The sequence below is a fragment of the Pagrus pagrus genome (genome assembly GCF_965226575.1).
Source record: "Pagrus pagrus genome assembly, chromosome: 7".
Taxonomy (NCBI): domain Eukaryota; kingdom Metazoa; phylum Chordata; class Actinopteri; order Spariformes; family Sparidae; genus Pagrus; species Pagrus pagrus.
The window spans coordinates 27,913,939-27,938,500 of NC_140191.1; the positions used below are offsets into that span (position 1 = coordinate 27,913,939).

The 24,562-nt window shown below is 41.5% G+C and overlaps 1 protein-coding gene across 3 annotated transcripts in view; it reads left to right on the plus strand.

Moving 5' to 3' along the window:
• vps13b (vacuolar protein sorting 13 homolog B) overlaps positions 1–24,562 on the plus strand; it is a 347,536-nt gene that overhangs the window by 202,820 nt on the left and 120,154 nt on the right. The window lies entirely within an intron of this gene.

Consider the following 24,562-nt stretch of genomic DNA (forward strand, 5'->3'; position numbering starts at 1 on the left):
ATTGTGGTTAAGCTGCCCTAGCAATGACAGAGAGCAATGAGTGACACCTTGGGGGTCCGCTGGGCCCTCCAGCTGAAACACAAGACTGTTGACACAAGCCCCCCATGCCATGTGGATCAAAGCAGCGAGGCAGGGAAAATCTTGACTTCTGAGGGAAACAGCTCTGCGCAAAACACATTTTCCTGCTATAGGCAGCTAAGAGAATCTGGATTGTGTCATAGCTGCCTCGAAACCGCAGCCCCTCGGTGTGAGAGTGTGTGTGTGTGTGTGTGTTTCTGTGTGAGCAGTTGTGTGAATGGGCAGATATGGAGCTGGCAAACACATGTAATGAGGGAGATAAAAGTGGTGCCAAATGCTTTGTGCAGCTGCAAGTGAGATGTGAGCTGACAAAGGACGTGGAGAAGAGGGAAAAAAGAAGAAGGTAGACAACATAAGGGCACGAGAGGCCACTTTAGGCTTCTTTGCTGCCTTCAGCTGGTAGAAGTGTCATATGCAGAAAGATTGCAGGGAGCAGGGAGGCAGAGGGCGTCTCGGCCTATGAGCATGTCTGCTTGTAACCATCGAAGGAAAGATGGAGGGGACTCCCACACTGTCCAATATTGTCCACATTTCTTCCAGAGTACCTAAGCTGTCTCCCTCCACACAGTCTCTCATTTACTTGTTTGATGTATTGGAGCAAAGATGGTATTGATCAGTAACCATAGCTACTGTTTTTGAGGGAGTTTTGGCATGTTTCTTTTATCCCAACTACTTTCACACAGTGTACTGTGCTAAAAAAGAGCTTTGTTTTGCTACAAGTTAGTACAGCTAATGGGATGTAACTACTCTGTTTCCATGGAAACTGTGCCCAGATTTATTTTGTTGACATGTTGGCCATGTTGTTATCATGTCAGATGATAAATGATGATCTTGTGGGCTTGGAAAATAATCTGGAGTTTTTCTCAGTCTTTCTGCCCAAAAACCAGTGAGACCAGCCATGCAATTTCACTCCATATTGGCCAGTAATGTTCTTCCTCTGGTAGTTAGAGGATTGGTGGCTATGTGGCTGTGGTGCCCTCATTTGCTCATACACATAGACTGCCTCGCACGGCGCTCCACCCTGGCGTGACACACGCTACTATGTAGCCCTCTACATATAAGCATGCAATATACACAGTCAAGCACACATCACAAATGCAGTAACTTGACATGCAGTCATACATTCACATGCCAAATGTGAAATAAACAAAACCACATACTGGACATGCGCACACATAAAATACAAATATACATACTCTGTCACAAACACTAGCAGGAGGCATGTCCATGTGTACAAACACATCCACATTCACACACCCCCTTGTTCTCTGCACACAGAAGCCAAGAGTCACCACTTCCCTCTCTGCAGTGAAACCCAGGAATTATGACAAACCACTCTCTGTGTTCATTCTTCTATTCCTAACCATGCATTATCCTCACCACCTTCCCTGTTCACATCTGCCCTCCAATTTAGGATGATCACACTTCTGAGTCACATGATTGATAACCCTGAGATCAGGGACTTGTTGACATACCATTACCAAGCACCATTACGGGCTTTATCTGTGCTGAGTTCTACTGCTTGTAGGCTCCCCCAAGTCGCGTAGAGAAAATCATGGTGAAAGTCTGTAATCGTGCAAACCAATGTGTGTTTACAATCTATAACCAACTGTGGCTATAGGAAGAAATATGTCTTTGAGTGCCGGTAGCCATTTACTGCAATTCTGTTTAAAGCCCACCACTAATTACATCCGTTGTCATAATTGAATGACTGATCTAAGCACCCATGCTGTTATTGTCTACTGTACATGAAATGATTGCCTCACCATGTCTTTTACCATGATTTACTGTAATGCCACCCTGGAAGAGAAGACAGGAGTGAAGGCTAAAATAGCAAGCATGTGCAAACATCCTGACGGAGCATATCTTGATACTGCTCAGCTAACACCGTCTCTGACACACTTCAAAGCTCCTCAGCTTCCCTTTCAGCCTCCACATTTCCAGGATACATTGTGTATTTATCATTTAAAGTAGATAGATTTCTTCAAAGACTGTAAAATAAACCCGCTTGACTGTAAAGCGGTAGAGCTACGATGTTATCCACCGCCAGGTTCATTTGGTAACAATTAACACCGTTTCATGTGATCATGTGATGTTGAATTTCATTTTCCTTAAGGAGTGGGTCCCCAGCGGCTTCGCCACTAAGCAGGAATTATGACACAGAGCTGCAGGCTTCCCCCTTCTCTCCCTCTCCACCTTCAGCTACAAGGCCGCTGTCAATTTGCACAGCTGAAATCATTTTCCTGTCTTGAAGAAGCGGGCTTTTTCCAACTACATGAGCGTCGGCCCAGGGAATGTCCAGCATGCATTCAGCCCTGACTTTCTTGTGGTTTAGGCCTTCTGTAAAATCTCACAGATCTTTTACTCCCTGCTCCGATTTTCTCTCATTCTTTCTGTTTCTCTCCCCTTTTTCCAATGAGACTTTTTTTTCACTTATGGAACACAATTGAAAGCTTCTCATATGGTAAATGGGGGCCACTCTTTTAAGTACCATGTGGAGACTGCGTGTCCCTATTTAAGTACATGTATTTGCATGTTGGGATTTCTCGGTGTGAGAGATAAACCTTTTTAAAATTTGCCAATATCCTGGCCTTATGATTGAGTTTTTTATCAACTCTAAATTTAGATTAAGACTTTATTTTCAATTTTAATTACATGAAATAAGTATTTATTGATAAGACTGGTATCCAATTACTGATGATTAGCTAATTCCCTTGCCTAATTGCCTGACAGTGAGTGATGTTGTGCAGATCAATTAGTCATTAAAATGACTTTTTTGACTTTTCAATACTATATCGCTAACCAGAAATTAGATTAGATATTTTTGGTTGCCTTCTTTCATTTGTGGATACAATTTTGATTGATACTTTAAAACAAATAAAATATAGTAAAATACATATAAAGCAACTAAAGCACCATTTTCATATTTCCCATTATATATGCACAGAGTTATTACACAGAGTATTTCTTAGGTGTTGGTTGTTAAGTCATTTATGGATTTTAAAGTTTTATTTGCCACCAATGTAAAGCTATAACATGACACAATGAGCCTTTGGGTTCAGACACCTTTAAACCCATGTCCACAGATCTGACAAGACTTTTGGTTGAAGCAAACACTAACTCTGACTCAGCGTTAGAATATAGAGAGACTTTGGAAAACAAGGCAGCCCTCTTAATTCATTTGTAACAAGAAGACGGGTGATGTCAACAGTTGCTTTAAGTGAAAAAATATATTTATAACAAATAAGCAGAGAAAGTTTAAATAATGAAAGACTTACTTATCCTTAACCTGCCACGTGTGTTGTGTTTCTATATGTTTCTACGTGTGTGTGTGTGTGTGTGTGTGTGTGTGTGCGCGCGCGCGCACGCGTGTACGTGTGTTTGTGTCTTAAAATATCCTGCACATTTCCCGACATCCCCACACCTAGATGACACAGCTCTAGATTCCATCACATGCTCTGTTACCTCATGCTCTGTCCAAGGGAGACTCAGGGAGCATCCTGCTGCTGCAAAATATGTTTTTTCTGTTTTTGTTTTGATCAGTGCACATGCCTCTATCTCTATGGTAACGGCAGAGAAGGCTGCTGTGTCAGTGGTGATGCAGAGCCAAGTCAACATGATGTGGCTGTATCAGTGGTCTATTTCACCCCCTTCTCCTTTGTCTTTGTCTCACACACTTTCAGAGTATGTCTGCTCTTATATTGTTGTTGTTTTTTTTTTTTTATCCATCCCCCTTTTTCTCCCTATTTTTTTACTCTTCCCACATTTGTTTCTGGTGTTGATCACCTACTCTACCTCTTTGACATATACCTTCCCTCATCACCCAACTTATTATTCTTATTTCCTCCACATTACTTTCTTTCTTCTCTCCTCCCTTCCGTCCTTACTTCTTTCACTCTCCCTAACTTTCTTGTTAAATGTAGCTGTCTCTTCCTCTTTTGTATTTCCTTTCTTGCCCCCTTTTACCCTTCTATAATATCATCACTCTCCTCCTCTTTTTCCACTCTTTCCTAATCTTTCTTTTTGGCTGCAGTACATGTATATCTGATGTCTTATAGTGTCTAATATTAATACTTCCATCCATTACTTTCCTTCTTTCTCACCTTCTGCTGTCCTTTTTATCCCCACATGTTTTTATTTTTCCTCTCTGTGTCTCCATGTGTATTTGTTATTTCCTTTTCCTCTCCGTCACTCCAGTGTTGGTTAGACTGGTCCCAGTCCCAGCATACTGTGGTCAGTAAGCAAGCCCCTTATTGCTGTTGAATAGCTGCCTGGTTAAGCCCACATATATGTCCTAATAAGTGGTTGTGATGGGGATCTCCCCTCCACAGATAAACACAGCCTGTTGAAGCTGAGACACTGCCTGTTACTAATAAAATTCCCTGGCAGTACGTTATATGCACCCCTCTCCCGTAGTAACATCCTTGCCATTACTGTGTATGTGTGGATATAGAGATAGAGAAAGGTGGGAGAGAGGTGTAGTACTCTTCCTTACTACTTAACAGTAAGTGATTTACATGGTCAGAAACATTTGGGAGTTATTTCTATTTGTCTTCTAAATATATTAATTAATATATTTGTCTTCTAAACAACTAAATGTTTTGTGATATTCATTTATCAGAATTAGGAATTGGTTTGGCTGATTACCTCTACAACAAAGACAAACCTCTGTACTTCTGACATGCTATTAAACCAAGAATTAACTATGTAAGTTGTGGTAAACTGTCACTCTGTAGATAACATGTTATTTGTGGGAACTGTGTGTGATGCAGATTTCAAAAACAGCTTCCATAACATATAATCAGTAATTATGACATAACAATTTAATTACACAACCACTTAACCATATAGTATATAGTGTGTACTTTTGATAGATAAATGGAAAGAATTCTGTAGAGCTCAGTGGGCTTGTTTACTACAAACACTTTATTCACAGGGTGTCAGATGTCTCCTCTAGTCACTGTTTGTTTATGCAGGAGTAGCAGAAGTAGTATTTCTATTTTTATTAGTTTGAGGCAGGAGTGAACGCAAGGTGTGGAATAAAGCTGCTTAAAGGCCCTCAGCACATCAGCTCTGTTCAAAGGTGCAGACCTGTCACAGCATCAACAGTCACCTCAGTAAATTCACCACCGGTCACTGGGGTTCACATACTGCTGCTGCTGCTGTGCTAGTAGTAGGATTAGGAGATCCTGCGAGATTTATGCATTATAATCTCTTGTCCTCACATCGGGGTAAAACGCTGAATGATTCTCTCAAGTGTATGACAGCTGATGCGCTCTCACTTTCTTTTCTTTTCATATGAAATGCCATTCTCTTTTTCTGCTCTCAGCACGTCTCCCTCTTTTCTTGTCTTCCCCCTCATCTTTCTTTTCCTCATAAAACCCAAAGTTCCCAGCAAATGATTCATTAGATGCTTCAGTGCACACTTGCCTCATCACTCACTTTAGTCGGCTGCCAAGTGCCCCATTTCCCCGTTTGTTTACACCAGCAAAAAGTGCGCCGGCTTTGCTTCGCTGCCGCAGCGGAGGGGAAGAGCTGCTCGGGCCACACACAGTGACACCCAGGACCTACACTTATATATACTGATTTAGGAGTTGCTTTAAAAACTTCCCTGGCTGCAGAGCAGGTTTAATGATAAACTCCTTTCAGAGGCAATGATGGCAATAATCATAATATCTGTATTGCAAAACTAAAAGAACTCATAAGTATGATCTTTCTAGCTGCTGCGCAGAACAACGTGTATGATGAGGAGCATTTATACATAAGTGAACATTTTTGACCAAAATTAAGTTTTTATAATAGTACTGTTAAAAGGACCTATGTTGTACAACTTCTTAGTTATTCCCTGCTGGTGTAGTGCGTTTCTAGACAGTGCTTTGAATATGCAGAGTAGCATTTTAGAACAGTAAAAGTGGTGTCAGTGGGGATTACCCAGCCAGACATGACCCATTTAAAGTTTAAAGTTCTCTTTATCTATTTTGGTCTTTCCTTTCAGGCTGTAAAAATATAATCAGAGGATCTTACTTCTCTAGTCTACACTCTTGCTATTCTAAATTTTGTCTTTTTGTGAAAATGTGCCAGTGTGTCATTAACACAGAACTGTGGGAGAAACCAGACCAACTTAGTAAATCTCTTTAATTGCATCAGTCCGTTTTTGGCTAACTAGTTGTTCTGATCTTTTAGTTGGTTCATATGTGTATACTGATGTCATTACTGCCTCTCTTATGGCTGTGATTTAAATATATATTATTACAGCATTCCCCTTTGATACTACATGATTGAGTGAGAGTAGTTTCAGTGCGTTAAAGACAAATGTTTAGTAATCATAATCTAATTAAGTTGTCATTATAAGCTTTTAGGGCAGAAAAGGGGAAATGGCACTGAGCCATGAGAGTTTGTTGAACATGAGCCTGCCAGCAGAGGAGCCCTATAGCAGACCCACCCAGCAGTCAAACAGAGGTAAAGTGGCTAATAGTGCGCAAGATTTCATCAACAAGAATGCCTCTGAGAGCTCCTGAGGCCCGGCTTCATTCCTATTGTGCTCGTTTTGGTACTGGGAGGCTGAGGAAAGAGACGTCCAAGTGAGATGATTAGAGCAAGACCTTTCTTGGTCAATTGTAAATCATTTAGCACCATTTGTTTCTCCCCCTTTCTTTTAACCCTCTCTTCTACTCCTTTCTTTTACTCCCTCTCTTCATGTTCTCCCTCTCATCTACAGAGAAAGAAGATAAAATAAGCAGGGATTGGAGGGTCAGCCAGAATAAACATTGTTTTTTGTCAGTCCAGCAAATGAACCACCTGGTGCTGGTAAACACAGTGGACATATTTCACATTGCCCTGACACTCAGGATTAATGCAACATCAAGTTGTTTTAAAAATGGGGAGAGCCTCTACCCTGAGTAAATCAGACGCCCCCTTTTATTAAAGTTTGCCCCGGAATTTATGTTTGGAATAGGACAGGATAAGCTGCGCAGAGCCGATAGATGAGACTTCAGAGGTTGGAAGTTCGGAAGGGCTCATGTTGAAACAGCCCTAAGACAACGTGTCGTAATGTGAACAGGAAGTTTAGACTCAGCCACTGAATACTGCTGTGGCTTTGAGGTGGATTATTTCACCTTTTTGCCCTTAACATAAAGTGATATTTGTCGTTCTTTTCTGTGGGAACCAGTGTGATGGATAGATTTCTCTGCCTCCCTGATGATACAGCGAACATATCATATGACGCAAGCTGATTTCCTGGAGGGGGAGAAAATGTCATTTGCCTCTACAGCCCGAAGAGAGAAGGGAAGACTTGGTTTGTGTTTGCCGAGCTCATGTTACAAGCACGGAAAAGTGGAAAAGTGATGAATGTAAGTGGATTTGATCTTTAATCTCTGAACCAGAGTACCTGACCACTGTGTTCAATCAAGCCAACCACTCCGTGGAGGCTATCAGTCTTCTTCAGTGTGTACTCCACACTGTCCACCAGCTGTCCCTCTTTCTATCCAGTTAGAGGCCCTCAAACAGATTAATACAAGAATTCACATGAATACTGAATAAAATCAGTGATTTATAGCTGCATCTATTTACCGATATATCATATTGTATCTTTATCATCTCATTTTCTCTCCCTCTAATTCCACTTATCCATCATTTGAGGGCTTTTGACCGCAGCTCTACACTTTGTGTTTAGTCGACAGTGTCTTGTGCTGTATATGAGTAGGGAGCTGTATACAGCGTCTTGTGTGCTGTGTTGTGGTGTCTGCTGACTTCTGTGTACAGCCTGTGGTTCATTCCATAAATATCTGTGGCCTCTGTGATGTTATTCTCAGGCTCTCTGCTCTGTGAGAAGATTGCACCACAACACTTGTATTCCTCGGCCTGCAGTTAGAGGTTTAGGGGGATTAGGAGGGAGAAAACCCCAGCCTTGGCCCTGCTATACATTTTTATGGCCATTTTAATGCATACGATTCCAATGTAGTATACAGAGAAAGTGGAGAAGAGGGAGAGAAGGGGGTATTGGGACTCACCGCAGGGGAATCAAACAAGTAAACCACAACTTATTTTCCCTCTCTTTTTTGGCCCAGGGTGAAGGGGCTGTTGGGTCTGCGATGTCAGTCCGTTCGTCTTTGGGTTCATTTGTCTAACACGGCCCAGTCTGAAATGTCTTAGCAACGTTTGGATAGATCAATGAAATGTGGTATGGACATCTATCATCCAAAAAAGGATCATTTTGATTTTGAGAATACCTCGATCTTTCCTGTGGTGGCACCATGATTTCACAGAGTGTCCAATTTGTCCAACATTTGACAAGATATGGCAAAAATATATTCCATGGATTTCTCAGAAAAATTCTCTGGATAATCATGGTCCTCAGAGGATGAACTATCTGAAAATCGGTAAAACAGACCTGACATTTGCTCAACAAATTCATGTTCCCCCAAGGATTAATTCAATTCACATTTTCATTTGTACACAAGAAAAGGAGGGCTATGCAACAGGTGATTAAAACTACCCAGTACACCATCCGTTCCTATTTACTGAGCACTGGTGATATCAGTGAGGTGAGGTGCCTATGCTAAAAGACAACACCCAGCCCAGCCACAGTCTGTTCACCCTGCTGCCATCTGGCCGTATCACCAGAATATGGGCAGCTTCTTTCCTCAGGCTATGGGACTACTAATATAAATAGTTTTTATTTTTATGTTTTGTATTTATTCATCCACAACAACAATAATTTCATTGTACAATCATGGTTGTATAATGATGGTTACACTGAATGTTTAATCTCTAAAATTGATGGGTTTCAACCATGAAAGTGGGAACACTAATGTTCCGAAGAGGGTAGGCCCTATGTATTATAGTTTCCCTGTCTCTAGCACCTCCTGTAGGCTAGAAAATAACTCCTTTGCACATTTTCATTCTCACTAGAAGATAAACCCTTTATATTTGGGTAACAACATGGCTCTTTGTTGGCACCACCCAACTATGGTACTAACATGCAAGCTGACCAGATGATCTTATTAACTCATTAACTGGGAAATTGTGGTGCATACTGCATAATGGTTTTTTTTACCACTAACATCTGTTGCTGTTGAAAGCAGCATAGAGCTCTGCGTTCCTTGTTTGGTGGCACTGAAGGTGACAGACCCTCAGAGCTTCCCGGAAACCTCTCTTGTGTTTTGGCATAACGCTGTCAGTCAGGTCGGGATGCATGCTGACAGAGGCGAGAGGGATCACCACTCAGCTGTCCAACACTCATAAAAGGGCCTGATCCAGGGGTTGACCGGCTGGCCACACTGCTCCGTGCTAAATGATTGGGTCTGTATGTGTGTGTGAGTGTAAATGGTTCATCCTGAAGCAGGATGTAAGGGTTCCAAGAATACACCCATACCACCAACCTAGGAAGCTCTGTGCTCAACTGCAGCATGCGATACACACATTCTACCAGTGTTACCCGGTCAAAGTCTGATGTGTGTGTGTGTGTGTGTGTGTGTGTGTGTGTGTTTGAAATTGTAAGTGCATATGTTTTGTGTATGTGTCTGTGTGTGCAGTCGAAGCCCAGCCTTGTGCATCATTGTGTTTTAGTTCCTTTTCTTCTCAGCTCATGACATGTTGATGTTCTGGCATCCTGTGTGGTTGGTTTGAAGCTGTCACTGTACTGACAGGGAGGCTCTGACTAACCAATCACAAAGCAGTAGCAGACGCCAGGTGGACTGTTGGGGGAATTCAGGAATACCATATTGATAGTCAGTGTGTCTCCACTCTGTCTAGTTTCTTTTCTGTGGATTTTCATGTAAATAGCTGAACTTGAGCCATGTGTTGATATGCACAGCGAGGTCTGAGAAGATACATTTGCAGAGATAGTTTCTGGCGACTTGTCTTTACTTCTCAGATAAGTAATACTTTGTGTGTAGTTACATTGTAGAGATCTTACAGTTGTCAGCAGTTTACTGTAGCTCTTTGGCAAATTATGCCGAATAGTTACAGGATTATAAACATGGTAGAGGAGAAGCCTAGATGTTAAGTTTCTTCACATGTACAATTCTTTGTAAACAGACATGTGCCTATATGTATCTGTGTGTGTGTGGTCAGTGTCCTGCCAAGTGGCAGTTACCAGTACGTTACACAGTAGAACATCAGACCAGAGCAGAGTCAACTGGAGCATTGAGTTGAAGTACGAAAGAGAAAAAAAAGTCAACCTCAAGAAAGAAGGAATGTGCAGATGCTTTCAAATGTCCATGTGTGAAGCCACAAGCGCTTCTGTGGCTCTGGGAAGCCAATGTGAAACCAGTGGTGTAATTGCCTAATACTTGTGTAATAAGAGGCACATTACAACCCCAGGAGGCCCAACCAGACTTGAAAGAACCAGAGGCTGGCACTAAAGTGGCCTCAAAACTGTCTTCCTCCTCCTGGTCTTTACCAGTTGTTTTTACTACCGCTCAATACCATGTGGCTTATTTCATGGACACTGTATATTATCGGATGTATTGTATGCGTTTGGTTAGTCCCCCTAGGTTAAGTCTTGTTCTGCCACTTTTGTACCATGTTGTTTCACGCACAAATATTCATCTTAAAGTAACAAACGCAGTATGTGGAAATTTAATATCTTTTGTGATGTTTTTGTGGTCTTGAGGCAGTGACTTCTTCACAAACCTTACTAGTGCCTCTATAACTGTATTAGTTTTCATTTATTTAAGTACCCACACTTTTGTCATGGTTTATGTGCGATTTTGAACATCTGTATGATGAAAATGAACCAAATATAGAGGCTGAAGAAGCTATTATTATGAATATGCACCTACAGGCATCGTGTTTTGTAGACCATCCAAATCAAACAGGAGTAGATTGTCCAAGGGTGGCACAGAGAAAGTGACTCTCTACACTGAAATAATTCTGTTAAACTCACAACAGCTTTAATCCATGGGATCAAGATTAGCCGGCTGGCAGGTATATACGAAGCGAGGCTGAAACGTTGCAACAGAATGCAGTCTGCGTGCGTGCGTGCGTGCGTGCGTGCGTGCGTGCGTGCGTGCGTGCGTGCTTGTGTGTGCGTGTGTGTGCGTGTGTGTGAGAGAGAGAATGTCAGTCATGTTACTTCAGCTGCAGGTTTGAGAGAACCACAGAGAGAAATGTGAAGCCACCGTGTAGACAACTCTACTGTGGTGGTCCCCTTTCTTCTCTCCATAACTTACCCCACACACACAAATACACACACACAATAGCCCTCCAATCAGCACCCCACCCCTGTCACTTAATCATTGCACGCATACACGGCTCTAGTTTTGCACATGTAACCAGGGCAAAAAATGTTAACTTGCGCCATATATTTATGCTGAAATGAAACGTCCAACTGTTGGCAGGACTTAGCTCCATTCCTCAGTAATGACGAGTAGCCAGTGTTTAAAGCATCAATGTTCCCCCTTGATATTTTTCCATCTCCTCTTCTAACAACTGAGAAGGCATTTGAAGAGCTTTGAAGGGAGTTTTTTTTTTTTTTTTTAAGGCCTCACATTATGTGTAGACTGGTAATGGACTGATATTATTAGCATTTTAAAGCCACAGAGTAGTTTTTTAAGGAGCAGAAGGCTGGTTTGAAGGCTGAGGGAGACATCCAGCTGTCAGGCACATGTAGGACAGGCAGCACAAGGAGACAAGAGTGTCACACATCACAACCTGACATGTCACCCTTCACAGAGAAGTACACAAACCCCTTCACAAACACACAGACAAAATACCACACACTGCTCAAAAAGTGTATTTACAACCACCCATGTAAACATGTTAGAGCAGCCACACAGCCAGTATGAGTAGCACGGATCATCTAGAGATTAACACTTATGCACATCAAGGACATCAAATGTGTTTTCAACCACACACAAATCTCACTGTGCTGTTGTTTCTTTCTGTGTGAGTCATATACAGTGGAATTACTTATCTGTCCATGATTTAACCTGTCACTAGTATATCAGAGTATTGTATCCTAGCCACATGAAGCCAACTAAGAACATTAGGGAGCATATATAGAGAATTTCAAGTTATTATTTTTACAGTACCATGCAGAAATCCTAGCTTCTGAAATGTATTACCAGGAACTTTTTAACTGGTTATGTCTCTATATGTTTCCATATAGTTCTTCTTTATGCCTACCACTGGTTCTGATTCCAAAAATGTAAACTATTTTTTATATCTAAGTGCTGAAAATGAATTGAGGAACCTCACAGCTTAAGGAATGACGCTGCCAGACAGTAGCAGAACAACTGTTCTATAACAGTAATTTTTTTTTTTTGCCTTACTGCCAAGCTGCGTATATCTTGCTGTAGGCTAATTATTATTAATACATAACATCACAAGGGAGGGTTGATACTTTAGCTTTCTCAACAAAGAAACTTACTGTTACAGAGCAACAGAATCTGTTACAGTAGCTGTAGGAGTGTAACCTAGGCATATGAAAGGTACTAAATGTTGAATGAATGTTACTAAAAGAAAGGTTACTTTGTTTTATCATTGTCATATTACAGTTATTAATTTCACATTGCCATTAGAAAGATTTTTCAATAGATACATTACCTCATTGCTATGCATCCAGCAAACAGCTGTGTTTAAAAGAGAAAAATAGTATTAAAATTAAAATGTTGCTTCTGTTTGTCTCTCACGTCCAAAACAAATGATAATAAATGATTAAGATCTTTACTACAGGAGACGATGGTGCTTTTGTCCACATGAGCCGAAAAATGAAAGCACCTAGTAACTGCTTTAAATAGAGAGATACTGAGAGAGAAGTGGACTCATATTTGCAAAATGTTAGCTTGGAGAATAGATTTTTTTTCACAGCACTTGTAACATTTTCTGCTCTGTATCATTAAACCCTTCCAAATACAATGTTCAACTCTCTCCAGTGTGCTTTCTGCCAATTCATTCTTCTTCTGCCCTTAATTATTTTCTTCCTCCCCCTCCACCCAGCAGTCCCAGCTCAGCTTTGTGCCTGCTTTGTATTGCTCCCCTGTCTATACATGATTCAGTCTTCATGTATCCGACAATCTTCCTATTTCCCTCCACCCAGCCCACTAGTGCCAAGTCATCTCACAGGATGTTTTCCTACCTTCTCCTCACTTCTCCTTACTCTCCCTCCCTTGTTCTACAGATTCTCTCCTCCTCCCCCCTCTCCTGTTTCTCTCTATGTTCCTATCCCCCCCTGTCTGTCCCCTAATCTCCCGAGTCCCTCCTCTGTGCAGGATGTTGTTGAACATTTTCTGCATGTGCCCTCTTCTGTTCTTCACCTCCCACTTTATGTGGTCTCCACGTTGCTCCCTCTCGTCAGTTTTTCTTCTGGTCAGCTCACAGGATGCTGTAGAGCATTTCCTGCCACTAGGGCTACAGGAAAGAGGCCTGTTTGATGTGCCATCTCTGATAATTCTTTACACCTGGACTGGTTTCTGTACAGATTTTCTGCTCAACAGAAGCACTACTCATTCCCATGTTCTTTCCTTCCTTCCTTCCTTCCTTCCTTCCTTCCTTCCTTCCTTTTCGACAGCATCCCTCACTCATGTTCTCCCTGTAGCCCCTTGCTTTGCAACATGCTCTTCTGTTCAGTACACTTCTAAGACTTCTACAGGGGGTAGAAACTCCATTCCACCAAGGCACAGGGGGTGACATGTTAGCTCTGCTTTGCATGGTTTTGATTTTTAACTCCCCTCCTGCTACTTCCTTTATTATTTTGTCCCTTTTTTCAATCTCTTTCTTTCTCTTTGTTTTTTCTCATTAAAGGTTTTCAGTGCCTGCAGCTGTTTGGATGTTGGCGTGGCGGTCAGAAGTTTTGGCATGGTGTTTTTTGAATGCCATATTTTCACAGTACTGCCTGTTTAGAGTTGTGGTTTGTCAGGAGCCTGGCCTGCAGGGGCCACTTCCTCCCCACTGTTCTGGAGTCACTGTACCAAAACACAGACTGGCAAGAGAGGATATGTTAGGGGAGGGAGGAGAGAGTGAAGGATACTGAAAGAAGAGTAGAAAATGATTGCTGAGGGAACTTTGCAAAGATGATAAAGATGATTCAAGATAAGCAGCAACAAAAGAGAGAGCGGAAAGCCAGGGGCAGAGGTGTTGTAGCAGGACACTATCAATGTTATCATCCACATGAATGTGGCTCTTTTAATTTTTCTATAATTGTCTCTCTTTTATGCACCCTTCCGTAATTACTACAATTGAGTCTTTCTACTCATCCTTTGTCTCACACAGCAGTTTCCCCATCTGTCACTTTCCATGACATTCATACCCATTAGCTTCTCTTTCCCCTTTGTGGTTCTTACATTCTGCATGGTTCTTCCTCCTTATTGGAACAAGATGCAGTACCAGCAAGCACAGAGACAATCAAGCTCAGGCTGATTCCTAGAGAACACTGTCATTGCACATGTTCAGTTTGACAGGCTCCAGATGACGCTGATTGAATGCAGCCTTTATTCCAAGTCTCACCTCTTGAAGGTCTCTGATATGTAGCCATTTCTGCAACCTGTTGAGAGCATTCTAATTACACCAGATCTCACAAGACTTTTCCGTCTATTACTTATAATCTGTTCAACTTCTCTCTCCCTTTTTACACTACATTTTTTACAGGAAGTGTGGAAAACTTTCACCCCATTTAACCCACAAAAGTTGGATCATTTGACTTGCAAATAAAGCAGTGGGATGGGCGTAATGACAAGCAAGCTTATTTGATGACACCGCTGAACAGAACAGAAATCATTCAGGGAACAAACGGTCCCACCCGTTATGGATAGTGATTAGTGTTAACATGTTTCCTGATCATTCTAAATGGAGGGATTAGAAGACTGTGCATGCTTAACTTGCATCTCTGCTGTAGATTTATAAATCATGAATTTGCACTAGTGGCACACAAAGTGAGCCATGACTGTCGCACTGTCATGGCTTATTGGGACACTTAAATAGAAATGAGCCATCTTTAAAGGGATAGTTCGGATTTTCTGAGTGGGGTTGTAGAGGTACTTATCATAGTGAAAGTGTTACCTACAGTTAGATGGTGGTTGGCCTGCTGGAGGAACAGACAGGGGTACCGGTGCAGGAAGGAGGAACTGCTGTAGAGGAGGTCAGCAACAAAACATATTCCAGCCACCAACATAAAAGCACACCCTAAACAATTTGTATCAGTTTGAGTGGTATGCTATGTTTAGAATATTTTTACCATTTTACCTTGCTGTCAGACAGCCCTTTCCTCTGGCACTATATTTTCTCATTAATCATTTTTCTTGAAGAGAATTACACAAAACCACTGCCAGATAAGCCAGATAGACACCTGCTGAAGTGAACTGCTGAACCCACCACGTAAGGTATCCTCTTGTCTCCACATTGAACAGCATTTTGTTATTGTTGTCGTAATTACAATTTTTTTTATTTTCCTGTATTTGTTGTCTCTTCAATAGATTCCTGAAACTCTGACACAAACAGCTAATCTGCAGCCTGTGTGCAGCATAATGCAGTGCACGGCATGCATAGGAAAAAGAAAGTTCTAGGGTTGAGAAAAATGTAGTGCAAAAGGAAAGGGCTATCTGACAGCAATGCAGAGCAGTGAAAATATTGTAAATTTCGCATGCACTGAAACTGGTATTGTTTTTTATAGGTGGGCCTATTTTAGGTGTCTAAGGCTTTGCTTCCTACTACGGTACCTCTGCTGCCTCTCACTGTCCATAGATATGCACGTCATACAACCCCACTGCTTTTTTTTTTTTTGTCAAAATGTCTGCTCTGACACCTTTAAGCTCTTTTTTATACTGAAAACATTTACCTTCAGTTTACATTCTCAGGCTAATAACTAAGTTGCATTCATCTCAGTCTATTACCCCCCCCCCTTTAACTGCTTCTGTGGTACATTTACTTTGTCTATCTTGTGCTTTTAAATGTAGTTACAGTCTTTTCTCTCACAGTCTTATTCTCCCATGCTGTTTCTATACTTTTTCTCCATTCTTCCCTCCCTCTCCCGCCCCAAATCGACAGCATCGGTAGTGGAATTAGGTAAGTACAGGAGTTCACTCCCCCCATGTGATTTCCACAGTTAGGGGGGAAAAGAGGGAAATCTCTCATATAGAAATGTCACTTTGTATAAATACACTCAGCGGTTTGGATGAATGTGAGATCCGCTTCAGAATTATAAACACTGGCTCTGCAGTCATTTATATGGGAGGAAGAATTAGCTGATGTAGGAAGCATGTGTGCCCCAGATCATTGTAATTATTTTGTGCTGTTTTTCCTTGCTGACTTAAAAGTATTTGGACACTATCTCATGAGAAGATGGTTGTAGTCCTGTTGTATTGGGCTCCACCGGGGGTTTCTAAGCTTCTTTCATATTGTCATAAGTCCGACCTGTCTCTCCTCAAAGCTTGTGATTTAGACATACGTTTTTAATTCCATTATGTGGGAGCTTCCAGCAGCAAGTCATTGTATTCAGTTTCATTCCGCCCTTTGTTTGCTGGAAGGAAATTTGAATTAGAACAAAATGTTGTTTAAGGTCAAGGCAAACATCAACGAGAAGGACCTACTGTTTCAGCTATCGGATTACATGTTTGTTCAGCCTGTCTGCTAAACCTGTTGCATACGTTAACCTAATCAAATATGGCCATCATTTCCGTGACTTTGTTTAGGAAAATGTTCATTCTTTATCCGAAGAAGGATAAGGCCTTGATATGTAATCTGGTTGCTTTAAACATTCGTCAGAATTCAATAATTGCTGTAAACAAAGTGTAATCAACTTCAAAGTGCTCTGCCAAAGACCCTCATTTTCACAGATAAAAATGAGCATCTTCAAAAATACACACAATTCGCATCTGTGCATAGTAATACGAAGCAGCTTGGCAATCCTGAACCGCTTAATCAATATCAAGTGGAAAAAACAGTAGTGGCTCATGCTGCTGGATCCATAAAGTGGGCCTAATTTTACAGCTCCATAAAACACCCTCCTCGCCGGAGCACGAATTGTACAATTTATGTGCAGGAGTAAATCACAAGGAATGCTCTGAAGACTGTAACCATCTTGGTTTGAGACTCAAATCTTAGAGTGAACATGTGCCTGTGCATGTGAGCATTATGTTTTAATGCACAATAAGTTTCCAGCTTGGCCATAGATTTTTTTTCGTGTCTATGTATGCTTTTACGCCCGTTTGTCCTGATAGTCCAGCGTACGTGTACTCAACAGTTGTGTGTAAATTCTTATATTTGGGAATTAGAAGAGGAATCTGCTCCATGTATTCTTCTGTTGTGACAATCTGGACCGCATGTCTGATACAACATGTGAGGTGCAGCTGTACAAGTATTGTTCTCACTGCATCATCTATTATTGTCAATCTACTTGAAACTGCGTCAGCTGGAATAAATGATTTTGGTCCTTTGTGATCCTGACTCCTTCATGTTTTAAAAGAGGATTTATTCACTTCAGGCTTTGTCAATCAGACCAGTGAACCCCCTGAGTGCCTTGCCAAAGACCGGGAACAGACTTGGATCTTGAATCTTCCTTCAGCAAAAGGATCATTTTCCTTTAATTAGTGTAAAAGTAGCATTGAGGTATGCGCCTGTTCTACTTTAGCTTGATGAAAATGACTGCATATGAGGGCAAGCCAGATCCTTGGCTACTCCTGCCATGTTCCCTACTGCAGCCAGTTATGAATAATCTATTCCACGCATGTGTTTAGCGATTAATTAAAGATAAGGCCTCTCAAATTAAAAAGGCGGTGGGATTACGTCATTGTGAAATTACTTGGTGGGGACACAAATCTGGTTTCAATCTGAGGTCTGAGGAAGTCAGCGAGGCATTCCCTTCACACCTCTGCATCAGGGACCCGCTGCTAAAACTCTGCCTGACATGTTTTATAAAAGCAACATTATGTCCGTTTTCAGAGCCGGGAGGAAGCATATCAAATCTGTTACTGCTAACAGAGGAAGTGATTTCACAAGCACCAGCCCACTCAGTTTTATGGGAAAAATGGTAGCTTTGTCCTTCAGTGATACACACACACAGATGACTAATTCTAAGCAGAAAGTTCAAGTGAAGATATTGTAGTTGAAGATCTAAGACGGACTGATGCGCACAAAACACAGACACACACACAAACTGTCAGTTACAGCTTCAGTTGTTCACAAATGAGGATTATAGGTGCCTTTTTCAGTCGATCCACTACAGATGTACCAACTGTATGAAGGCATCAAGTGAGAAGCAGTTTTGTATAAAGTGACCAAATGCCATACTTGACTGCAATTACTGTATACTATGGGCCGATAGTCAGTTGACCCTTGGATCAATTTTTTCTAAATTACCAGAATCAGTGTTTTTTTTAATCCAATCGCTGATAACATAAATTAGATTTAAAAATGTGTTACTTTGGCTCTGAGGTATCATGCAATCTGAGTAACCAGTTACTAAACTTATCAAATCAGTGTAGTGAGTAAAGAATACTGTATTTGCCTCCAAAATGTAGTGGACTGGAAGTATAAAGTAGAGGAAAATGGAGAGTACTTCAGTAAATGTACTTGGTTACATCCCATCGCTGGTGAGAAGTCAGTGCCCTTAAAAAGCCAGTGAATTAATGTCCCTGTTAACCAGGAATGTTCCGTTCCTAGAGCTACACACAAGCAGAAGCAGTAGAAGAGAAAAGTTAAAGCTAAACAGGCCAGGCAAAGTGTGTGTGTGTGTGTGTGTGTGTGTGTGTGTGTGTGTGTGTGTGTGTGTGTGTGTGTGTGTGTGTGTGTGTGTGTGTGTGTGTGTGTGTGTGTGTGTGTGGCGTGCATGTGTGTGCGATTTTGTGTGTGTGTGTGTATTTTAAAGTGAAGCAGAACAGAAGCAGTAGAGATGAGACGACATCTGTACGTTTCAGTAAATGGCCCTTGCAGTGCTATTAGCGGGGACAAACTGCAGAATACTAAAGACTGAAATGTAAGTCTGGAGTTGCATCAATGGTCTGACTAATGCACAGCCAAGGACATGGGATATTATACGGCTTTAAAAATACTTTCTTGTTTTAATGTGTTAATAAATGACTAAGTGTTCACTCCGGGATTGTACCAAACTGTATGTTTTTACTGTACAGTGAATCATGGAATATGATGAAAGATTAGCAGTGTAATTTGTATAGTCATTGGCCTGTGTGAATTCCATGAAACACACATCAGCCAAAGCCAAGTGAAATATCTGTTCAGTCTTCACTCGTGGCTTCTTTGCATCATGGAAGTCTGATGCAAGAAGCAGATTTTTGAATTAGTACATGATGAGACTATAAATTACACGGGCAGACTGACATCTTTAACAGGCCATCATGGCGAGCACATGTTAGCCAGTGTCTTCAGAGCAACACGTCTAATACCGACTGTGTTTATAACAATATAACTTCTCTGACATGTAAACTACGCAGGAGATACATGACTCCTGTAATTAAGATATGTTGAAATCAAATACTGACTTTTGGTATACACCATGTCATTGTAAACGGGGGGCCTTCTTCTGTTTCTTCCAGCTCCTTATTATCATGTACCATTGTCATGAGGGTGGTATGAGCTTGAGCTAAGCCCTGCTTGTATTGTATATAGAAGTAATAGTTTCCTGCTAAGCTCTTGTGTAAATATGATATAATTGGTTGAGAACGGGTGTCTTTAAGTTGCAATCAGACTAATGAATAACAGGCTTCTGTTGGGAGCAGCAGTGGAGATGAGTAATGCTGTTGGGCTGAAAAAGAATAGATGTTTGAGTTTTTGTCATGGGAATTTATCGGTACATCAAAGCCTTGACACAATGCAGGAAAGCAGCAAATTATGTGTATTGCCTATTGTGCCAGTGTGAAAACAATCAACTTTGTATTGTTGTACTTGACAAGTAAGTACTTTGTTATCGCCAACAAATTTGGAGCATTGTCGCGGCGTTGTTGTCTTGGATATTATGTTGTTTCTGTGACTGTGTTAGACTTCTGTCGAAAAAAGCTCTAGCCATCAAAAATCATTTTAGTAGCAGCGGTCTCAAAATCTGGGTCTTATATTATGCTGACTCGCCATGTTCCACGACATCATTTTCCCCTCGCACTCCGAGGGCTGCTCAGTGTTCTAATTCAGAGCCTTAATTACTATAATTGGTAGATGCAAATTAACAGCAATTGGACTTGACTGGGGTCATAAATCCACAGCTCAAAATTTGCAGAATTTCTGGCAATTCAGAGCGGACCACCGTAGGCAGGGGTGCTTAACTCACTAAGTAATTGCAAGTTTCATGAATCATAATGCTTATGAATTCCCCCTCGGCACACACACAGGCCCAGTGGGACTCCGCATTAAAGCCACTGGGAGTCATAGCAAGCAGATTGAGAAGCCACTGTGCAGCTTTGGCCTCTCCACAACAGAAATACCATGAAGGAGCTGCTGGGTGCTAATGATGTTTGGCTAATAACATTTGGAGCCACAGGAAGGAATATCAAAACCTCAATTGAAAACTTTCTCTTTTAGAATTTATGGATGAGTGATACCATTTATGCTGGTCTCACAAAAACTCTTTGCCTCTTGGATGTTACTTTTGCATTTTAATGAAGTGGTGGAGACCTCGCCACAAAATTAAACGACACAGTAAGACGTGCACTGTTAGTGTTTCATGCAGCATGTGCTCTCTCAGTTCAAATATACAGTAGTTGGGGTCTGCTCAAAACAAAGAACATGGAACACTCGTGAAATAAAGCACATCTGTGTACAAACCTAATTTAGCTTGACTTGGCCGAATTAAGTCTGAGATCTCAATGAAATTTCTACTCAGTACATGTGTTCGACCAGGAGAGTAGAAACAGAGGGCCCCATCTCTCTTCAGCACACACTCACAGACACATGCATACACTCCTTCCTCTGTTGAACGTGTAAGCAGACATGTATTGCATGTGATTGTTGGGGAAATGGAGTGAAAAACAGGTCCGGGGTTGTGGGTTCAGGTTGCGGGTTTCAGAGTGACGAGATCCAGAAGCCAGCGGCGCTTGGTATTACCCTGGTGCTTCCTGCCCCACCAGCTTGGGGCAGGGAATGGGGACAGGGGGATTGATGGAGCTTGAGAGGAGAAGGTGGGAGGACATTTAAAGCCAAGGGCCAGGATACACTCTGCCCCACAGGATCCCTTCGGCAAGACTGTGTAACACAGCCCACTGCTCCCACACTCCTACCATTGAGCCTCAACCAGATCCCACTGTGGTTTGTTTTACAACCTTGAACCACAGTTAGCCTTCAGAACCTTAGCATGGTAATCAGGCTCTCCCAAGATTCCACTTTCGCTCTTTCTCAACAAGCTCTTTTACTTATTTACCCATTGGCTCTGTTCAATATGAGTCTGTGTCTGTGGAACCCTCTTTAAATGTATTTCACTTTATTTTTCTTACAATCCGTTCTCTCCTATCGTGCAAGTTCTATATCCCAAGTCTGGATGTTATTTCAAAGTTGTGTGCAGCAGCAAAGTAAATCCTTCACTGGTTACGCCTAATGCCTCCATGGCATGCAGCAGCCGTGTGTCTCTGCATGAGCTCTTTTGCCGTTTATCAGTATATACATGGGCATTACCTAATGTGAGCGTTAAGCGGTGTGTTCTGCATGTGCCCAAAAGGTTCCTCCTTGAATCTCATTACCACTTCAATACACAACCCAAATCTGCTACATGTTAAGCACTCAGTCCCCCCACACATCCACTTAATAACACAAATCATGATTGATGCTCTGCCCAGCACATGCATACACCCAAAGAATGTTAAACAGAGGAACATAACTTGCAATTAATTGTCCATTTGTAAATGTGTGTCTGCATATCTTCTGTTCAATGGAATTTGGAACATCATTTTTTTTTTTTTTCTCAGTGATGAAGTACCAGTGAATCGCTCTTTCCAAGTCCTGCATTCTACATACATAACACTGCCATGGCTTCAGTATTTTGTCTGCTGTTTCCCACTGGAGGGCTTGAATTGGATGGAGGCTTTGACTTTGAGCCATAATAACGTTGGAAGGGAGCCCTCATATTTCAGCTCTGATGCGAAATCGGGCCAGTGGCTTTTCAGACTCAAATTGGGTTTAAATTGTGTCAGAGGAGGGAGAAATGTTTTTTAAAATAATAGCCATGAATGCCATGAAACAGAGCGTTCTTACTGCAGAGCTTTTGATCCGTTTTTATAAATAGCAGAATTTTGTCGTAAAAAATAATGTTTCTGTGGTCTTTTCCTGCAATTAAAATAAGGTTGGCTCAGGAACAAGGGCAAAAACTAAGTACTTGTGTTTGAGAAAAATGTCTCTCCCCGCTCTCTCCCTTCCCTCCCTCCCTGCCTTCCTCATCTGTAAAAGCATGTCATTTATGACTTGTTATTTTCACTTTGCTCCATCTTTCCCACATGGTAGTGGCAGGCAGATGTCTGATAATGGCATGTGAGACCCAGCAGAAGGGTGTGTTCCACCTGCCTTGCTCTGTATGTTTTTAGTTCGTCCGTGTGTTTGGTGGGCAGAGCAAGTGCCGTGCTTTTCCAATGCATTCTCTGATTCCTCTTGGCCAAGCAGTGTGGTCTTCACATGACCAATCAAATATGTCAAACCTCCAGTGTTTTCCCCCCACATGTACAGCAAGAAAATCTGGCTTCAATTATTATTGCACCCCAAGGGGAACTTCCAAAATTCCTCCCCTCCTCATTTGTCAGAAATGAAGCTCTCTCGTTTCCTGCGATTGGCTGAAATATGTCTTTTGATATTAAATCACAAAGGTTTCCACTGGCTGCATGACCAAGACAAATGTTTATCATATTTATTTATGTCATTGGAGATGACCCTGCAGCTCAGCAATGCAGAGACTTGGCTGCAGACTCCCATGTAATGTTGATTGTGAGTAAGAGAGTCTCCTAAATAAGCTGAAGTTAAGAGATAATTTGGAAAGCATATGAGGTAACTGTGGTTTGTTTAATGTGAAAAATACAGTTTGGGGTTGGGGAGGGTGATGGAGGTACTGTTACAAAAGCCCTAATGAATCTAGACTGACACATCCCACCCAAATCTTACAGGGCTCTTGGTTTGATTTATATTATACTCTGTTGATAAATGTGGTTCCAAATGTTGATTAAGGATCTGTTTCACTTGTTTGTATGTCAACAAATCCAACTAAATCCAGTTATACACCTCTGATCTCCCATTGCCATTGCTTTTGTATTCAGTGCTTATTGTCATAACATCACGCTCTGGTAGAGGCCTTTCCAGTGTGGCTAAGGGAGGGAAACGCTATATGAAAATTGCCATTGACGTTGCCGAAACAAATAGGGACTACTCAAGCTGCCGCTACATCTGTAGCCATTTTAAATCCTTATTTATACCATTTAAGCTCTCATTTGAATTCACCAGCACAAATAAACATATCATAATGAACCGAAAGCCCTGATGTCATATGCAGATGTTGAATTTTGATTACTTCTTTTGCCTCGTGAATTCGTCAGGATCTTGTCTCTCAAAGGCAAAATACATGACATCATTTTTTCTTGGCGCTGATCGGACGGTGTTTGCTCATTTAACTGTAGCAGTTCGACTACAGAGACGGCATTGCCTGCTCCTGACATATCTCTACATCTCTTCTACTAACTTATTACAGTTTGTGTATACTGCAGAAGTCCTGTGTTTCTGGAGACAGAAATAGAAAGAGAGAGGCAGTAAGAGCCCCAGTCTCTAGACTACTGTGCTGTCCAGCCAGAGGTTCAAGCAATGTTTACTGCCAATGATAAGCTGGCATAAATCAGAACTTTATAAAAAGCAAATGATTTCACCTGAGGCCTGGGGTTATTTATTCAAGCCCTGGCTGTACAAGTACCAGAGGCTTTGATTTAGTCATAAATCATCCTGTAAGAAACTTTTGCTACTAAACCACTGAGTGGGCAGAGGGAAGAAAGAAGTCAGCAGTGGTTAGGGGCTCCTGCCAGAACCTCTTTACTGGTTCAGTATAACAGACTACCTGCTCTACTCCTGGAGTCATGTACTTTATCTACTTTATTTATAATTGACTATATAAAGTACAGCCCAACTGTGACCCACACAACAATAAATAAAATCTATGAATGTTTTATACATTTAAGTTAGTTGTGCTAAGACAGATGTTTTTTGAATGTGTATGTGCAATACCCCCTGCAATACGTTGTTTACCTGATCTCATATTAAGTGGAATAAAGTGGAATTACTGTTGGCCCCACTGTTGCAAAGACAGCGTTAGCAACATTGCTACTGCTAGCAGCCTGGCTATCTTCCAAAGCAGAAAAGAACCATAAGAATCCAATATTTGACCAAGAAACCCTGATATTAGTGCTATGAAAAGGCAGAGTATATCACGCGATTGTGGTAATAAGTAGGCAGGTTTCGTTACTGACTGATTTAGTGAAAGGAATGCTGGTTTTGAACCATCTTAGGTCCTAGTGCTGAGGGGAAACACGTACAGCCCTGTGGCAGGACGAACTGCATAGTGAGAGTGAGGTTTATAGGGAACCAA